Source organism: Oncorhynchus gorbuscha, linkage group LG06, assembly GCF_021184085.1.
Source record: "Oncorhynchus gorbuscha isolate QuinsamMale2020 ecotype Even-year linkage group LG06, OgorEven_v1.0, whole genome shotgun sequence".
In the NCBI taxonomy this organism is placed as follows: Eukaryota; Metazoa; Chordata; class Actinopteri; order Salmoniformes; family Salmonidae; genus Oncorhynchus; species Oncorhynchus gorbuscha.
The window spans coordinates 33,241,523-33,259,728 of NC_060178.1; the positions used below are offsets into that span (position 1 = coordinate 33,241,523).

Sequence of the window (18,206 nt, forward strand, 5' to 3'; positions counted from 1 at the left end):
TTTGTAAATTCTTTTTGCGTGCAAGTCCATAACACTGGAATTGCCACGAAGAAAAACATGCAGACAGAGCATGACGTGAGAGCAGAGGAATGATAGGGAGTAGGATTAGGGTTAAAAAGCTACAGCAACATTTCTATTTCCTCTAAAATAACAACAGTTGCAGTAGCAGCAGCAACACTAGCTGTAGCTACAGCTAAAGGCTGTGCTTGTATAACTATGAGGTCACTGAGTGCTTCACTGATCCGCTGACACAATGACCTATTTTCCTCTTCCTTCCCCTTTAACTTCATCACAGCTCCACAGGCAGCCAATAACAGAGCACTTTCAGTCACCATGAAACCCTGAGCAGCCAACCACTGAGCAGAGAAAGTCACAATGAGCCCTGAACAGCCAATCAAGTCCCTAACCAGCATATCACAACATTCAAAAGCCAATTACACAGTTGGCAAATGCATCCGGGCTTCTCTGGGGCAGTAGTGAGACAAGAGGAAAAGAAGAGAGAGGGAGGCATGAAGGATAATGGGAAGGACATGGAAAATGAGAGGGTGGAAGGGGAAGAGAAATGTTTTTAAAGTAGCCACTCATCAATCACTGAAGCCGCAAATTTCCTGTTTCTCCCTCATATACACAGAAACCGATTAATACACCTCCCAGGTAGGAGCCCCCTCATAATTTCTTAGTAGCCTCAAATACAGAGCCTATAGGGAGGAGGTCAGAGAGCTGGAAGTGTGGTGCCAGGACAACAACCTCTCCCTCAACAACGGCAAGACAAGGGAGATGATTGTGGACTACAGGAAAAGCAGGGCCGAACATGCCCCAATTTATGTCGACGGGGCTGTTGTGGAATGGCTCGAGAGTTTCAAATTCCTTGGTGCCCACATCACCGACAAACTATCATGGTCAAACACACCAAGAAATTTGTGAAGAGGGCACGACTACGCCTTTCCCAGTCAGGAGACTGAAAAGACCTGGCATAGGTTGCTAGATCCTCAAAAAGTTATTCAGATGCACTATCGAGAGCATCCTAACCGGTCGCATCACCGCCTGGTATTGCAACTGCTCGGCACTCGACCATAAGGCTCTACAGAGGGTAGTGCATATTGCCCAGTTCATCACTGGGGCCAAGCTTCCTGCCTTCCAGAACCTATATACTAGTCGGTGTCAGAGGAAGGCCCAAAAAATGGTCAAGACTCCAGTCACCCAAGTCATAGACTGTTCTCTCGGCTACCGCACACATTTGTTCCCGGAGCGCCAAGAATAGGTCCAAAGGGCTCCTTAACAGCTTCTACCCCCAAGCTATAAGACTGCTGAACAATTAATCAAATGGCCACCTGGACAATTATTTTTTTACTTTAGCGAACTTAGTAAATATTTTATTCTCTATTTTCTTAGAACTGCATTGTTGGTTAAGGGATTGTAAAGTAAGCAATTCAGGGTAAGATATGCACTTGTTGTATTCGGCGCATGTGACAAATAAAATTAGATTTGATCCGATTTTTCTCCCACTTACAAAATCTCACTCACCAAACCCTTTTTCACCAATTCCCTCTCACAGGCATTGTGCTGATGCGCTGTGTGTGTGTGCGTGCGCACGCACTGACTCAGATGTAGGTCAGAGGAGCTCTGAGGATATGACTCATTCTAAAGTGGATCCTTGGCGCAGCTCGTCGTCACGCACACCAACGCATGCATCGAGACGCCAGCATATCGTCAGTGCCCATCAGCAACCCCATAGCAACCGCCCGCGCCATGCAGGGTAAAAATAGCTCCGCTGAATTCCTCTACAGATGAGAATTGCTCCATCATGAGTGCGCATCCCCCTATTCTATTATAGAGCAGAGAGAGAGACTCCCTTTATCTCTGTTGGAGGCTGAGCTCCCCCCTATGATGGTCTACCTACCGCAGAAAGAGGACCTACCTCCATACCTCTACGACCTTCGCTAGAAAAATGAGAAAAAAAGCATCAATAGCACTGTTTGTCCATCTTGAGACACTGTAGCCAGTATGCACTTCCTCAAAACAGTCTGAATTTATCTAAGATAACTCAAGAAATCGGTAATTAATTTTGACATTTTTGCCAACAAGATCTTAGTCACAAAATGTTTGCATCTAACTAAGATGTTTGGTACAGTATTTCTCAAGTAAAAAAAATATGCATGAAAACAATGAATCTCTCATTGAATGACAACAAACACTTCATTGAAGAATCCCTACTGTTGACCAATCACCAGCGAAGGGGCGTAGACTTTGGCTATCGACTTCAGGTTGCCTAGAGACATTGTGTGCGCACGAACAACATCTTGGTGTCATTATACTCCTAGTGTGCTCTAACATATGGACCTTCTGAAATACACACTCACATGAATGAATTCATTTAACATTGAAAATATGAATATGAATCAATCTCAAAAGTACCCTTTTTAAGACGTATTGTTTGGAACGATATCTACTCTATAAGTACATAAGATTTACAAAGTGGCCTCTCTGCTAATTCTGATCAATTTTATGAGCACCACCAACACAGTGAATGGGAAAATGGATTTGAAGGGAACTCTGTTGGTGATTTGCTGAATGTGCAACCCTAAAAGGAGGGCTGTGCTTGGTTAATGAACTATAATGTCAATTTATATGGAGAAAATTGTCATATTTTCAAGTACCAGAGTGCATTCTCTTGAAACGTGACGTGTTTGAAGAGAATATGGTTCCAGACAATGTCTAAAAATAAGCAAAATCAAAAAGGATACTTGTGAGATAAATATTTTTAATGTTGAATAAATTAATGGGAATCTAGACAGATATGAGAGCACACTATAGCCTAAGGAGTATAATGACACCAAGATGTTGTCTATATCATGTACAGTTCACGGATCATAGGGTCTTACTGGAGGTATGTAAAACGTACCTATATTAAACACAAAAAATCTGATCCGTATCGTATGGAACTTGGCATACAAAATAGGTCCTTTCTAAGCTCAGCCCAAGCAAGTGTGTACCATCCCGACATATTCTGACATCGGAATCTCAAAATAATTTGTGGACCATCGATTAGTAAGGAGGTAGGATAGCCAGAGTGTCACCATACGAAAAGCAGCAGTACTGCTTTTAGGGAACTGACAGTGGGGATGGGAAAATGTCTCCGCCATAGAAACAGGCCGACATTTAAGATATTCAGCCGTTCAGACAAGGAGCTGGAGGAGGAGAGTTTCTGCTCTAAGTGGCAGAGAATCCCTCAGTAATCTAATGCAGTCGGAAACCGCCAACGAGCATCAACACATTCACTGCCGGGAAACGAAGCAAATATACATTTACCCACACTTTGCATATACACCCTCTCTCTCTCCCGCTCTCAGACACAAAGGTTACACCTCTCCCTGTTAAATCAGACAATAAGAGAGTGTGCCTGCTACCAGCACACACTGTGGTTAATGGCTTCTAATTAGTAGGCTGACAATTCCAAGAAGAAGGAGAATACAGTGGAGTTACTGACAAACAAAAACAGCAGGCTCGATGATTCTTCTGACAGTCAGTGATCCGTACTGTGTCTGGGCTAAAGCTTAAACCTTGAGCTACTGTTTCTCTATCCATGCTGCTGCCCAGTTCCCTGCCCACCCCAGCTCGTCTCCACACCACTGGGCTGCTGAAGCCCCCAGAGCTGGGCAACCCAGTTGTGTTCCACCCAAGCACATGCATCCGCAGCCCCAACAGCACAAAAGGGGTCTTTGTTTGCGTTTGAATCCCACACTCCACAGACAGGAATGTCAGAGTAGGGCAGCGGTTTCCAATGGCAGCAGGAGGACGGAGAGGCTGCCAGGAGCCCCACCACTTGCCCATTCTCCCACAGTGGCCAGTTCAGACAGAGAGAGGGAGAGAGAGAGACAGAGACAGAGAGATGAGCACTGCCAGGCCAACACAGGAGAGGAAGATATTAAATACGCCATGCCAACTGCCCACAGTGCCCGCTACCACCGCCTACCACGATATGCATCATGAGCGTAGGCTTACACTACCGTTAAAAAGTTTGGGGTCACTTAAAAACGTCCTTGTTTTTCAAAGAAAAGCAATTTTTTCGTGAATTAAAATATCATCAAATTGATCACAAATACAGTGTTGGCACTGTTAATGTTGTAAATGACTATTGTAGCTGGAAACGGCTGATTTTTAATGGAATATCTAAATAGGCGTCTAGAGGCACATTATCAGCAACCATCACACCTGTGTTCCAATGGCACATTGTGTTAGCTAATCCAAGTTTATCATTTTAAAAGGCTAATTGATCATTAGAAAACCCTTCTGCAATTATGTTAGCACAGCTGAAAACTGTTGTGCTGTTTAAAGAAGCAATACAACTGGCTTTCTTTAGACTAGTTGAGTATCTGGAGCATCAGCATTCGTGGGTTCAATTACAGGCTCAAAATGATAATGGGCATCGGTATGCCTATTTAGATATTCCATAGAAAAATCAGCCGTTTCCAGCTACAATGGTCATTTACAACATTAAGAATATCTACACTGTATTTCTGATCAATTTGATGTTATTTTAAATGGACAAAAAAATAGCTTTTCTTTCAAAAACAAGGACATTTCTAAGTGACCCCAAACTTTTGAACGGAAGTGTAACTGTATCAATGTTTCCCCCCATCACTACTTACTAGTCAGGGCAAACCCGTTTTGGTGATTTGATCAAAATAAATAAATCACCTCATGTTTTTTTAACTCATTCAGCAGTTTTTACCAGATTAAGTACAATGCCATTGGAAATTCATTTTTGTTAATAAAGTTACATTTATATTACAAAAAACGTCAATTGAAAATTAGGCTGTCGCTGCTTTCTGCTGACAAAACATTTTGATGAATTGCCCAAAGTCAAAAAACAGTTTTAAAGTGTCCAAATCAATAACCAGAAACACATTTTGATATATTGAAAACCTAAAACATACAATTTACTATATACACATACTTTGTAATAGTAATCATATTACTTGTATTTTTTAAACAAGCACCTTGTAAACGGCACACATATGGTAAAATAATTACGCATGCAAATTTATGATAGTATACACTGAGTGCACAAAACATTAGGAACACCTGCTCTTTCCTTGACAGACTGACCAGATGAATCCAGGTGAAAGCTACTGATGTCACCTGTTAACCTGTAAATTCACTTCAATCAATGTAGATGAAGGATTTTTAAGTGTTGAGACATGGATTGTGTATGTGTGCAATTCAGAGGGTAAATGGGTAAGACAAAGTATGTAAGTGCCTTTGGTAGTAGGTGCCAGGTGCACCGATTTGAGTGTCAAGAACTGCAACGCTGCTGGGTTTTTCATGCTCAACAGCTTCCTGTGTGTATCAAGAATGGTCCACCACACAAAGAACATCCAACCAACTTAACACAACTGTGGGAATCATTGGAGTCAACATGGACCAGCATCCCTGTGGAAAGCTTTCGAACATTGTGTAGAGTCCATGCCCCAACAAATTGAGGCCAATGTTTGGTATACTCAGTGTAGATTCATGAGAATTGCAATACATTTTGTATCGGCACCCAAGTATCGTGATAATATCGTATCATGAGTATGTTGACCACTCAAAAACAATTGCAACAATGCCATTTATTTCTCACTCATTTAACCATTTCGAGAGTTTATAAATGCACTCAAACACAATTTACCCAGACACTCTAGACTAGAGCCTCGATAGAGGCTGAACGTTTTTCTTTGCTATTCGAACGGTCATTACGGAGACTGCGGTCATCAAAAACTCCATGACCGTCACAGCGCAAACGTCAACATCAGAACCAACCATTTATCTCAAGATAGTCAGGCTATAATATATTCCGAAACCCTTACCTATCACCATTTTGACCTATTACCTGGACAAATTTTAACAATGACTTTACTCTACTTGGGCAAACCCAAATACCCACTTTGAGAAACCCAAATTTAAAATTTAGACCCCAAAAGGTGACACATAGCTAAAATCATCAAATATAAATTACATGCACAAATAGCCTAAATTTGTCACTGCGTGTATTCAAAAATTCTTTAGACCACATTAACTTAATAGACCCGTCACACCAATGGTGCCAGTCTAAATGGAGTCGTTGCATAGACTGTGCAGTACATTCCTCAAATGCCATGCAGCTTTTTTCTTCGTCTCCTTACCTCTTACACTTTATTAAGCGATGTCCAATAAGGCAACCAACCCTCTGCAGCCCATGTTCTCAGCACAGCCGTTTTGTTCAAAATGTCAACCTGGAAAATAAAAATAACAAAGGCCACTGAGAACCACACATATATTTGGTCAAGAATGCCCTGTGGTCTGGGCGAGTCTATATGGTAGGAATGTTGAAACAGTCGTTACCTAACATTCTTGTGCAGTGACCCACCTGAAGCTTTTCAAATTTCCTTGTGACCAGCAGAAAAAACAATCACAATATATTGTGCCAGAGTGCAGTCTTTAGCAGGCAGGGCTGGGAATTGCCAGTGACCTCACAATACAATATTATCACGATACTTAGGCGCCGATACGATATGCATTGCGATTCTCACGATTCTATATGCATAGCGATTCGATAATAGGTTTCGATGTACCAAACATATTGACCACCATGTCTGCTGTAAAGGGACAAGAATGAGCCATGATCAATCAGCCATGGAAATAAAAGTGCTGAAATCATGTTGAGAATAAGCTAGACAAGGAGTTAGGGACTTGCTTTAGGTTTCATTGGGGTTGGCTGTGTGGTGAACTGAGTTTCCAGAGGACAAGGCGGTGCCGTGTGAGGTTCTGCTCTAGCCATCAGCTCTGCTACTCCCAGACGTTCTGATTAGAGATTAATCACATCCTGAAGCTTCCAAAGCAGTGACACACCAGTCAGAAAACACAGACACACACAACCACACCTCCTAAACTCATTTACAACCAAGACTTGGCACTGTGTCAGTCAGCTGGGATGGGGGGTTCGGTACCACAGATGTAAACACAAGCTTCCATCTGCTCCTGGATCCACATTAAACTAATCCTAGGTGTGTGTCGTGTCTTGAACCTGGCGAGAGAGAGAAATAGAGAAAGAGAGAGAGAAGGGTTGGACTCATTTCAAATTGATTTCAATTTACTTTTCAGTTTATTGAAAAGTCATTCAATTGTGATTTTAGTTTACTTCCTGAATTGACTGTCGTCAATACGAATTGAGCCCAACTCTGGCTGGCTGGCTGGCACAGACAGACAGACAAGGCTAGTGACTTGAAGGGGATTAAAGGTGCTACACCTACAATTTCTAGGTGAATTGCAACAGCGCTAGGCTGCATTCAAAACAAATCTCCCCCGCATCTCATTTCCGTGTTAGGTGGAGACTTGCTTGAGCCTTTTACTTTCGGTTTTGGTCCATCAGCTTCAAACAGCTGTCAAAACGATATTTTTTGTGATTGAAAATATATTTCCGAGCAATTTTGATGGTACAATGATTTCCTACAGTATTCAGTGCTTGTTTTCTCACATAAACTGAAATTGAGCAAACAGTGTACAATTTTAGCAGCCAGGAAATGACAGACTGATTTCTTCATGGCCACTTAATCCAATTCCCACTAGAAAACACAGCCACAAAGTCCATTTTGATTACAGATGCTGCACCGGTAGGAGAAATCAACAGGTGAATATCACAGCGGGAAGTAATACTGTCAAACACTATCATTGCAATAACTACGAATATATTATAGACATTTTCTCAAATGATTTTTTTTTTCAATTAGGCTACTATCTGACGAAAGAAGTTTCAATACTCTTTGCACAAAGACAGGCCCAGGCTGACCTTCTCCATCACCACTGGAGTGGAGATACACCAGATGTTAAGATGGCGCCGAAGAGGATGGCTGACGCTTTACATGCCCATAACCAATGTGTGTCCATGTGTGATTCAACCATATACGCATCAGCAACCACAGCTAATGAAGTCACTGAAAACCTTAACAAAGAGTTGCAGTCTGTTTTGGAAAGGGTTGGCCAGTAATAAACTGGTCCTGAACATCTCTAAAACTAAAAGCATTGTATTTGGTACAAATCATTCCTTAAGTGCTAGACCTCAGCTGAATCTGGTAATGAATGGTGTGGCTGTTGAACAAGTTGAGGGGACTAAAATACTTGGCATTACCTTAGATAGTAAACTGTCATGGTCAAGACATATTGATTCAATGGTTGCAAAGATGGGGAGAGGTCTGGCCGTAATAAAGTGATGCTCTGCTTTTTTGAGACAAGGATTTCCCTACCGGCCAAACCCTCCCTAACCCGGACGACACTAGGCCAATTGTGCGTCGCCCCAAGGACCTCCCGGTCGCGGCCGACAGAGCCTGGGCGCGATCCCAGAGTCTCTGGTGGCACAGCTGGCGCTGCAGTACAGCGCCCTTAGCCACTGCGCCATCCGGGAGGCCCTCTCTTGGCTAAGAGTTGAGGAGAGACTGACTGCATCACTTCTTCTTTTTACAAGAAACATTAATGTGTTGAAAATCACAACTTGTTTGCATAATCAACTTACACACAGCTCTGACACACACTTATCCCACCAGACATGCCACCAGGAGTCTTTCATAGTCCCCAAATCTAGAGTAAATTCAAGAAAACGTACAGGATTATATAGAGCCCTTATTGCATGGAACTTCCTATCTCATATTGCTCAAATAAACACCAAGTCTGGGCTCAAAAAACAGATAAAGCAACAACTCACGGCACAACGCCACTCCCCTTTTTCACCTAGATAGTTTGTGTGTCTGCATTTGTATGTAGGCTACGTGTGCCTTTTTTTAAATGTATGTAGTTCTGTCCTTGAGCTGTTCTTGTCTAATGATGTTCTGTATTATGTCATTCTGTTTTATGTTTCATGTTTTGTTTGGACCCCAGGAAGAGTATCTGCTGCTTTTGCAACAGCAAATGGGGATCCTAATAAAATACCAATTGTGCTATTATGTTCGATTTTTTTGCGTTGTTTGTAACTTGTTTTTTGACTTATTCTGTACATAATGTTGCAGCTACCGTCTCTTATGACTGAAAATGACGTCTGGACATCAGAACTGGGATTATTCAACACGAACTGGAAGATGATTTTTCATTTAACGAGTCTGACGAGAAAGATATACTGCTCTCCAGGGAACAGACCCAGATCCCCGCCATTTGCGTGAAGAAAAGACAGAGGAAAAGAGGACGCAGATCAGGCTGCCTTTTGACAATCCGTAGGCGAGTGAGTAAACTCCCACTGCCACCCGTTTTACTTGACAACAAACAATCATATCTTATGTTTCACCAAGTGATGGCTGAACGACCACACGGAAAATATAAAGCTGGACAGATTTTCAACGCACCTGCAGAACAGAGAAGCTACAGTTGAAGTCGGAAGTTTTTCAACCACTCCACAAGTTTCTTGTTAACAAACTATAGTTTTGGCAAGTTGGTTAGGACATCTACTTTGTGCATGACACAAGTCATTTTTACAACAATTGTTCACAGACAGATTATTTATATTTTAATTCACTGTATCACAATTCCAGTGGGTCAGAAGTTTACAAACACTAAGTTGACTGTGCTTTTAAACAGCTTGGAAAATTCCAGAAAGTGATGGCATGGCTTTAGAAGCTTCTGATTGGCTAATTGACATAATTTGTGTCAATTGGAGGTGTACCTGTGGATGTATTTCAAGGCCTACCTTCAAACTCAGTGCCTCTTTGCTTAACATCATGGGAAAATCAAATGCAATCAGCCAAGACCTCAGACAACAAATTGTAGATCTCCACAGGTCTGGTTCATCCTTGGGAGCAATTTACAAATGCCTGAAGGTACCACGTTCATCTGTACAAACAATAGTACGCAAGTATACACACCATGGGACCACGCAGCCGTCATACCGCTCTCCTAGAAATGAACATACTATGGTGCAAAAAGTGCAAATCAACCTTGTGAAGATGCTGGAGGAAGCAGGTAAAAGAGTATATATATCCACAGTAAAACGAGTCCTACATCGACATAACCTGAAAGGCCACTCAGCAAGGAGGAAGCCACTGCTCCAAAAACCGCCGTAAAAAAAGCCAGACTACGGTTTGCAACTGCACATGGGGACAAATATAGTACTTTTTGGAGAAATGTCCTCTGGTCTGATGAAACAAATGGGCCAAAATTCACCCAACTTATTGTGGGAAGCGTATGGAAGGCTTTCTGAATCGTTTGACCCAAGTTAAACAATTTAAAGGCAATGGTACCAAACACTAATTGAGTTTATGTAAACTTCTGACCCACTGAGAATGTGATGAAAAATAAAAGCTGAACTGAATCACCCTTCTATTATTCTGACATTTCACATTCTTAATTTAAAGTGGTGATCCTAACTGACCTAAGACAGGGCATTTTTACTAGGATTAAATGTCAGGAATAGTTCAAAACTGAGTTTAAATGTATTTGGCTAAGGTGTATCTAGACTTCCGACTTCAACTGTATAAATGTTGTACTGAAGTGTCTGCCCAGATTGACAGAAGGGTCTGGATCTCCTCAAAGGACCAAGGAACCGACTTTTTAGTTCTTTGCCGCAACAGTATACATTTATCTGTTGATTGATTGAAGAAGCTGACAACTGGTTGCTTAGCAACTGTGTTTGCCAACTTGAGAACAACGTCACTGGCCTGAATCTTAATCGGGCTAGCATCAGTTGTGAAACTGGGCTGGACTGGCCAGGGTTTCCTCCGACCCAGCTCTAATTTGAGAATTACATTCAAGCCAGCTCAAATTTGGCCTTAATTCAAATGCCAATGAAAAAGGGGCTTAGGTGTCAAAATACACATCTCCTCATATACATATTTCCTCACTGTACAGGTTCAACGAATACCAGGTTTAGGCTAAGGAATAAACTCTGTACTATTTGGGGAGTGACTGACACGCATCCTAACTTGGTCACGGTCAAACCAAAAGTCACTGGACATTTTCTAGAACTCAGACAACAGGCTACTGTGCATGCTGTGAGCAATGCTCAAGGACAACTTCCCCACAAATACTCCTAAAGACAAACGATAACAATGAGGACACAGACAAGGCATGCAGACACCGCTATAGATATTACAAGATGCATTGCAAAACAGATGCAGTTCAGGGTGGATGATAATGACTTACCATGGCCTGCCCTAGACAACTTGTTCAACCATAGAGCCACTGAACAACTTGTTATTCCATGGACCAATGTATGTTTCAACATTGGTTACATGCTGCGTCTGTCAGTGCAGATCGGTAGAATTCAGAGGGCAACTTAGCAACAACAGATCGGTACTGCTTCAACAGCTGACAAAGACACATATTGGTATGGTTTCAAGGCTGCCAAAAACACAACCCTACTGAGCATCACAGGAACCAGTGCACCAAACTGCATTAGGCAGGCATTCCGTGCATAAATAAATCAAATGTGTAGCCTACATTAAGGCAGTAGATTAATACAATGAACATGGTCAGATAGCTCTAGTTGAATATAGCAGTGGCTATTAGATTAATGCCATTTGGATACATTGTGTCCATATACAGGTGATTCTCATGAAACCAGTTTTAAACATGTCTGTAGCAAATAGAGTTACAATACCTATGATGCATTTGCAAAAATCAACTATCATTCTGCGGACTAAGATGTCTAGTTTTTGGCAAAGTGCAATATGTAACTTTTTGGTGATCTGACCAAATTCACATAGAAATGTGTGTTATAGATCTGTCATTCTCATTGAAAGCAAGTCTAAGAAGCAGTAGATATGTTCTATGTGCACTATTGCTATGTTTCGCTTTGTCTTTTACTTTCGGTTGTGTACACCAGCTTCAAAACAGCTGAAAATACAATATTTTTGGTGATGGAAAATATGTTTCACAGCAGTTTAGATGGTACAATGATTCTCTACACTGTACTTGCTTGTTTTGTCATATAAAAAGAGACATTAGGCAAATTATTAGAATTTTAGCAACCAGTAATTGGCAGTGCGATTTCTGCATAGTTCATCTTTAAATATATTATATATATATATATTATATATTATATTTTTGCCAGAATGTCTTACATTTTCACCCCAAATACTCATTACCGAAATGCGTCCGGATTAAATTATCGGGTCATTCTATACAATTTTACTTTATAAAAAAAATAATTTGAATAAAAGACTAAATAAGTTGCTGTAGTTAGTCTATAAATCATATTGTTTTTAAATAATAGTTGACGTTAAACTATCATTCAGTATTTATTACGTAAAAACACTGTCTGTGAACATGTCTCATTATCGTAACACTTTTTCAAGTAAAAACTAAAGTTCTCCTCAACATTTCTTGATGCATCATCTAGAGGAGTAGTCTTTAGATGAGCATAAGTTAATGTATTCGCTTAAATTCGCTGGTTCACCAACTACTTCTCAGAGAGAGTTCGGTGTGTCAAATCGGAGGGCCTGTTATCCGGACCTCTGGCAGTCTATGGGGGTACCACAGGGTTCAATTCTCGGGCCAACTCTTTTCTCTGTACATATCAACGATGTTGCTCGTTCTACTGGTGATTCCCTGATCCACCTCTGGAAATACCTAGGTGTCTTAATAGACTGTAAGCTCTCCTTCCAGACTCACATTAAACATCTCCGATCCAAAATTAAATCTAGAATCGGCTTCATATTTCGCAACAAAGCCTCCTTCACTCACACCGTCAAACATACCGTAAAACGTAAAACTGACTATCCTACCAATCCTCGACTTCGGAGATATCATTTGCAAAATAGCTTCCAATACTCTACTCAGCAAACTGGATGCAGTCTATCACAGTGCCATCCATTTTGTTACCAAAGCCCCTTATACCACCCACCACTGCGACCTGTATGCTCTAGTCGGCTGGCCCTCGCTACATATTCGTCGCCAGACCCACTGGCTCCAGGTCATCTTTAAGTCTATGCTAGGTAAAGCTCCGCCTTATCTCAACTCACTGGTCACGATAACAACACCCACCTGTAACACGCGCTCCAGCAGGTATATCTCACTGGTATATCTCACTATATCTCATCCCCAAAGCCAACACGTCCTTTGGCCGCCTTTCCTTCCAGTTCTCTGCTGCAAATGACTGGAACTAATTGCAAAAATCGCTGAAGCTGGAGACTTAGATTTTCCTCACTAACTTTAAACATAAGCTATCTGAGCAGCTGCAGCTGTACATAGCCCGTCTGCAAATAGCCCACCAAACCTACCTACCTCATCCCCATATTGTTTTTATTTACTTTCTGCTCTTTTGCATACCAGTATTTCTACTTGCACATCATGATCTGCACATCTATCACTACAGTGTTAATTTCCTAAATTGTAATTACTCCGCTACTATGGCCTATTTATTGCCTTACCTCCTCACACAATTTGCACACACTGTATATAGACTTTCTTTTATTTCTATTATGTTGACTGTACTCTTGTTTATTCCAAGTGTAAATCTGTGTTGTTGTTTGTGTCGCACTACTTTGCTTTATCTTGGCCAGGTCGCAGTTGTAAATGACAACTTGTTCTCAACTAGCCTACCTGGTTAAATAAAAGGTCAAATAGAAAATAAAAATACATGGGTTTTTTTCTGACTTTAGAAGAGGTTCTTATTCTCAAACACCCCCTTTACCTCACTTGGTCTTCTCATTACCAAAACGGCTAAAAAGTTCAAATAGGGAAAAAGTCAGAACCATTACTTTACCAACATTAAGCCATAAATGGGCTTTAGTGATGTGGTCAATTGTTTGTTGACTCATAACGGCCCTCCTATTATTTGCAGATTGAACTTGGGCCTCATGGCACGAAATACACATTTATCATTACCACATCATTTTTTAGGTCCGTTTTGTTAATGAGAACCTTAATTTCGGTAAAGATACTAAGCTAATTGTAATGTACAGTCAATGGGTGTGCTGTGCTGGTAACTTTATTAACTTACTAGGACCACTTCTTAAACCTATTGTATAGATATTTTTGTAAAACAACAGTTATTTCATTAAGTAGGGTTTGTTATGAAAATGGAGTGTATAAAACCCAATGTAATTTACTTTAAGCCACAATGGGCTGGATACCCCCCATTTCGACATGTGTATCTGTTTTCACACTTGTTTGATATTCCAAAACAGTTTTTAGTCCATCTCACGTATTTAGATACTTTATAGGCATATTGTGTTATGCTGTTTGCCCATAGGATTCCATTCAATCCATAAATATACCTAAAATACCTTTCAACCACAAATATCCACATCCTAAAAAACCAATATTACCTGTAATTACCTTGGATAAAAAATATATATATATTAAGTCACTTTATTAAGGTTTAAATCCACTTTTGGATGCAGTAACTTTACTTATACTGTATTTTTGTAAATTGCATTAAGATCGGTGATTTTAAACAGAACCAAAATGTACGGTTCAAATAAGGAAATGAGTCAATTGAAATAGTCATTAGGCCCTAATCTATGGATATCACATGACTGGGAATACAGACACGCATCTGTTGGTTTAAAGACACCAATACAAAAAGAAGTAGGGTCGTAGATCAGAAAACCACTCAGTATCTGGTGTGACCACCATTTGCCCCATGCAGGGCGACACCTCTCCTTCACATAGTGTTGATTAGGCGGTTGATTATGGCCTGTGAAATGTTGTCCCACTCCTCTTCAATGGCTGTGCAAAGTTGCTGGATAAAACATGCTCAATGTCTGGTTACATGCCTGGTGAGTATATGTAACGGATGTGAAACGGCTAGCTTAGTTAGCGGTGTGCGCTAAATAGCGTTTCAATCGGTTACGTCACTTGCTCTGAGACCTTGAAGTAGTGTTTCCCCTTGCTCTGCAAGGGCCGCGGCTTTTGTGGAACGATGGGTAACGATGCTTCGAGGGTGACTGTTGTCGTTGTGTGCAGAAGGTCCCTGGTTCGCGCCCGGGTATGGGCGAGGGGACGGTTTAAAATTATACTGTTACATATACAGGCCATGGAAGAACTTGGACATTTTCAGCTTCCAGGAATTGTGTACAGATTCTTCCGACATGGGGCTGTGCATTATAATGCTGAAACATGAGGGGATGGCGGCAGATGAATGGCACGACAACGGGCCTCGGGATCTCATCACCATATCTCTGTGCATTCAAATAGCCATTGATAAAATGCAATTGTGTTCGTTGTCAATAGCTTACACCTGGCCATACCATAACCCCACCACCACGGGGCACTCTGTTCACAATGTTGACATCTGCAAACCACTCACCCACACGACACCATACATACTGTCTGCCATCTGCCCGGTACAGTTGAAACCGGGATTCATCCGTGTAGAGCACACTTCTCTAGCATGCCAGTGGCCATCAACGGTAAGCATTTGCCCACTGAAGTAGGTTACGACGCCAAACTGCACTCAGGTTATGACCCTGGTGAGGATGACGAGTACGCACATGAGCTTCCCTGAGACAGTTTCTGACAGTTTGTGCAGAAATTCTGTGCAAACACATTTTTATCAGTTGGCCCGGGTGGCTGGTCTCAGATCCCACAGGTGAAGAAGTCGGATGTGGAGGTCCTGGGCTGGCGTGGTTATGCGTGGTCTGCAGTTTTGAGGGCGGTTGGATGTACTACCAAATTCTATAAAACGACGGAGGCGGCTTATGGTAGAGAAATTAACATTAAATTCTCTGGCAACAGATCTGATGGACATCCCTGCAGTCAGCATGCCAATTGCATGCGCCCTCAAAACTTGACACATCTGTGGCATTGTATTGTGTCACAGAACTGCACATTTTAGGAGTGGCCTTTTTTTGTCCCTAGCACAATGTGCACCTGTGTAATGATCATGCTATTTAATCAGCTTCTTGATATGTCACACCTGTCAGGTGGATAGATTGCATTGGCAAAGGAGAAGTGCTCACTAACAGGGATGTAAAGAAATTTGTGCACAAAATTTGAGAGAAATAAGCTTTTTGTGCATATTAAACATTTCTGGGATCTTTTATTTCAGCTCATGAAACATGGGACCAACACTTTACATGTTGCGTTTCAAATCAAATCAAATCAAATTTTATTTGTCACATACACATGGTTAGCAGATGTTAATGCGAGTGTAGCGAAATGCTTGTGCTTCTAGTTCCGACAATGCAGTGATAACCAACAAGTAATCTAACTAACAATTCCAAAACTACTGTCTTATACACAGTGTAAGGGGATAAGGAACATGTACATAAGGATATATGAATGAGTGATGGTACAGAGCAGCATACAGTAGATGGTATCGAGTACAGTATATACATATGAGATGAGTGTGTAGACAAAGTAAACAAAGTAGCATAGTTAAAGTGGCTAGTGATACATGTGTTACATAAGGATGCAGTCGATGATGTAGAGTACAGTATATACATATGCATATGAGATGAATAATGTAGGGTAAGTAACATTATATAAGGTAGCATTGTTTAAAGTGGCTAGTGATATATTTACATCATTTCCCATCAATTCCCATTATTAAAATGGCTGGAGTTGGGTCAGTGTCAATGACAGTGTGTTGGCAGCAGCCACTCAGTGTTAGTGGTGGCTGTTTAACAGTCTGATGGCCTTGAGATAGAAGCTGTTTTTCAGTCTCTCGGTCCCAGCTTTGATGCACCTGTACTGACCTCGCCTTCTGGATGATAGCGGGGTGAACAGGCAGTGGTTCGGGTGGTTGATGTCCTTGATGATCTTTATGGCCTTCCTGTAACAACGGGTGGTGTAGGTGTCCTGGAGGGCAGGTAGTTTGCCCCGGTGATGCGTTGTGCAGTCCTCACTACCCTCTGGAGAGCCTTACGGTTGAGGGCGGAGCAGTTGCCGTACCAGGCGGTGATACAGCCCGCCAGGATGCTCTCGATTGTGCATCTGTAGAAGTTTGTGAGTGCTTTTGGTGACAAGCCGAATTTCTTCAGCCTCCTGAGGTTGAATAGGCGCTGCTGCGCCTTCTTCACGACGCTGTCAGTGTGAGTGGACCAATTCAGTTTGTCTGTGATGTGTATGCCGAGGAACTTAAAACTAGCTACCCTCTCCACTACTGTTCCATCGATGTGGATAGGGGGTGTTCCCTCTGCTGTTTCCTGAAGTCCACAATCATCTCCTTAGTTTTGTTGACGTTGAGTGTGAGGTTATTTTCCTGACACCACACTCCGAGGGCCCTCACCTCCTCCCTGTAGGCCGTCTCGTCGTTGTTGGTAATCAAGCCTACCACTGTTGTGTCGTCCGCAAACTTGATGATTGAGTTGGAGGCGTGCGTGGCCACGCAGTCGTGGGTGAACAGGGAGTACAGGAGAGGGCTCAGAACGCACCCTTGTGGGGCCCCCGTGTTGAGGATCAGCGGGGAGGAGATGTTGTTGCCTACCCTCACCACCTGGGGGCGGCCCGTCAGGAAGTCCAGTACCCAGTTGCACAGGGCGGGGTCGAGACCCAGGGTCTCGAGCTTGATGACGAGCTTGGAGGGTACTATGGTGTTGAATGCCGAGCTGTAGTCGATGAACAGCATTCTCACATAGGTATTCCTCTTGTCCAGGTGGGTTAGGGCAGTGTGCAGTGTGGTTGAGATTGCATCGTCTGTGGACCTATTTGGGCGGTAAGCAAATTGGAGTGGGTCTAGGGTGTCAGGTAGGGTGGAGGTGATATGGTCCTTGACTAGTCTCTCAAAGCACTTCATGATGACGGAAGTGAGTGCTACGGGCGGTAGTCGTTTAGCTCAGTTACCTTAGCTTTCTTGGGAACAGGAACAATGGTGGCCCTCTTGAAGCATGTGGGAACAGCAGACTGGTATAGGGATTGATTGAATATGTCCGTAAACACACCGGCCAGCTGGTCTGCGCATGCTCTGAGGGCGCGGCTGGGGATGCCGTCTGGGCCTGCAGCCTTGCGAGGGTTAACACGTTTAAATGTCTTACTCACCTCGGCTGCAGTGAAGGAGAGACCGCATGTTTCCGTTGCAGGCCGTGTCAGTGGCACTGTATTGTCCTCAAAGCGGGCAAAAAGTTATTTAGTCTGCCTGGGAGCAAGACATCCTGGTCCGTGACTGGGCTGGATTTCATCTTGTAGTCCGTGATTGACTGTAGACCCTGCCACATGCCTCTTGTGTCTGAGCCATTGAATTGAGATTCCACTTTGTCTCTGTACTGACGCTTAGCTTGTTTAATAGCCTTACGGAGGGAATAGCTGCACTGTTTGTATTCAGT

The 18,206-nt window shown here is 42.3% G+C and overlaps 1 protein-coding gene across 1 annotated transcript in view; it reads right to left on the bottom strand.

The window, feature by feature from the left end:
- The window catches only part of clocka (clock circadian regulator a), a 60,456-nt gene that overhangs the window by 35,089 nt on the left and 7,161 nt on the right, over nucleotides 1-18,206 (bottom strand). Inside the window, exon 2 of the mRNA XM_046353025.1 lies at nucleotides 6,165-6,254. The gene's annotated coding sequence lies outside the window, so the exon portion shown is untranslated. The remainder of the gene's footprint in view (nucleotides 1-6,164; nucleotides 6,255-18,206) is intronic.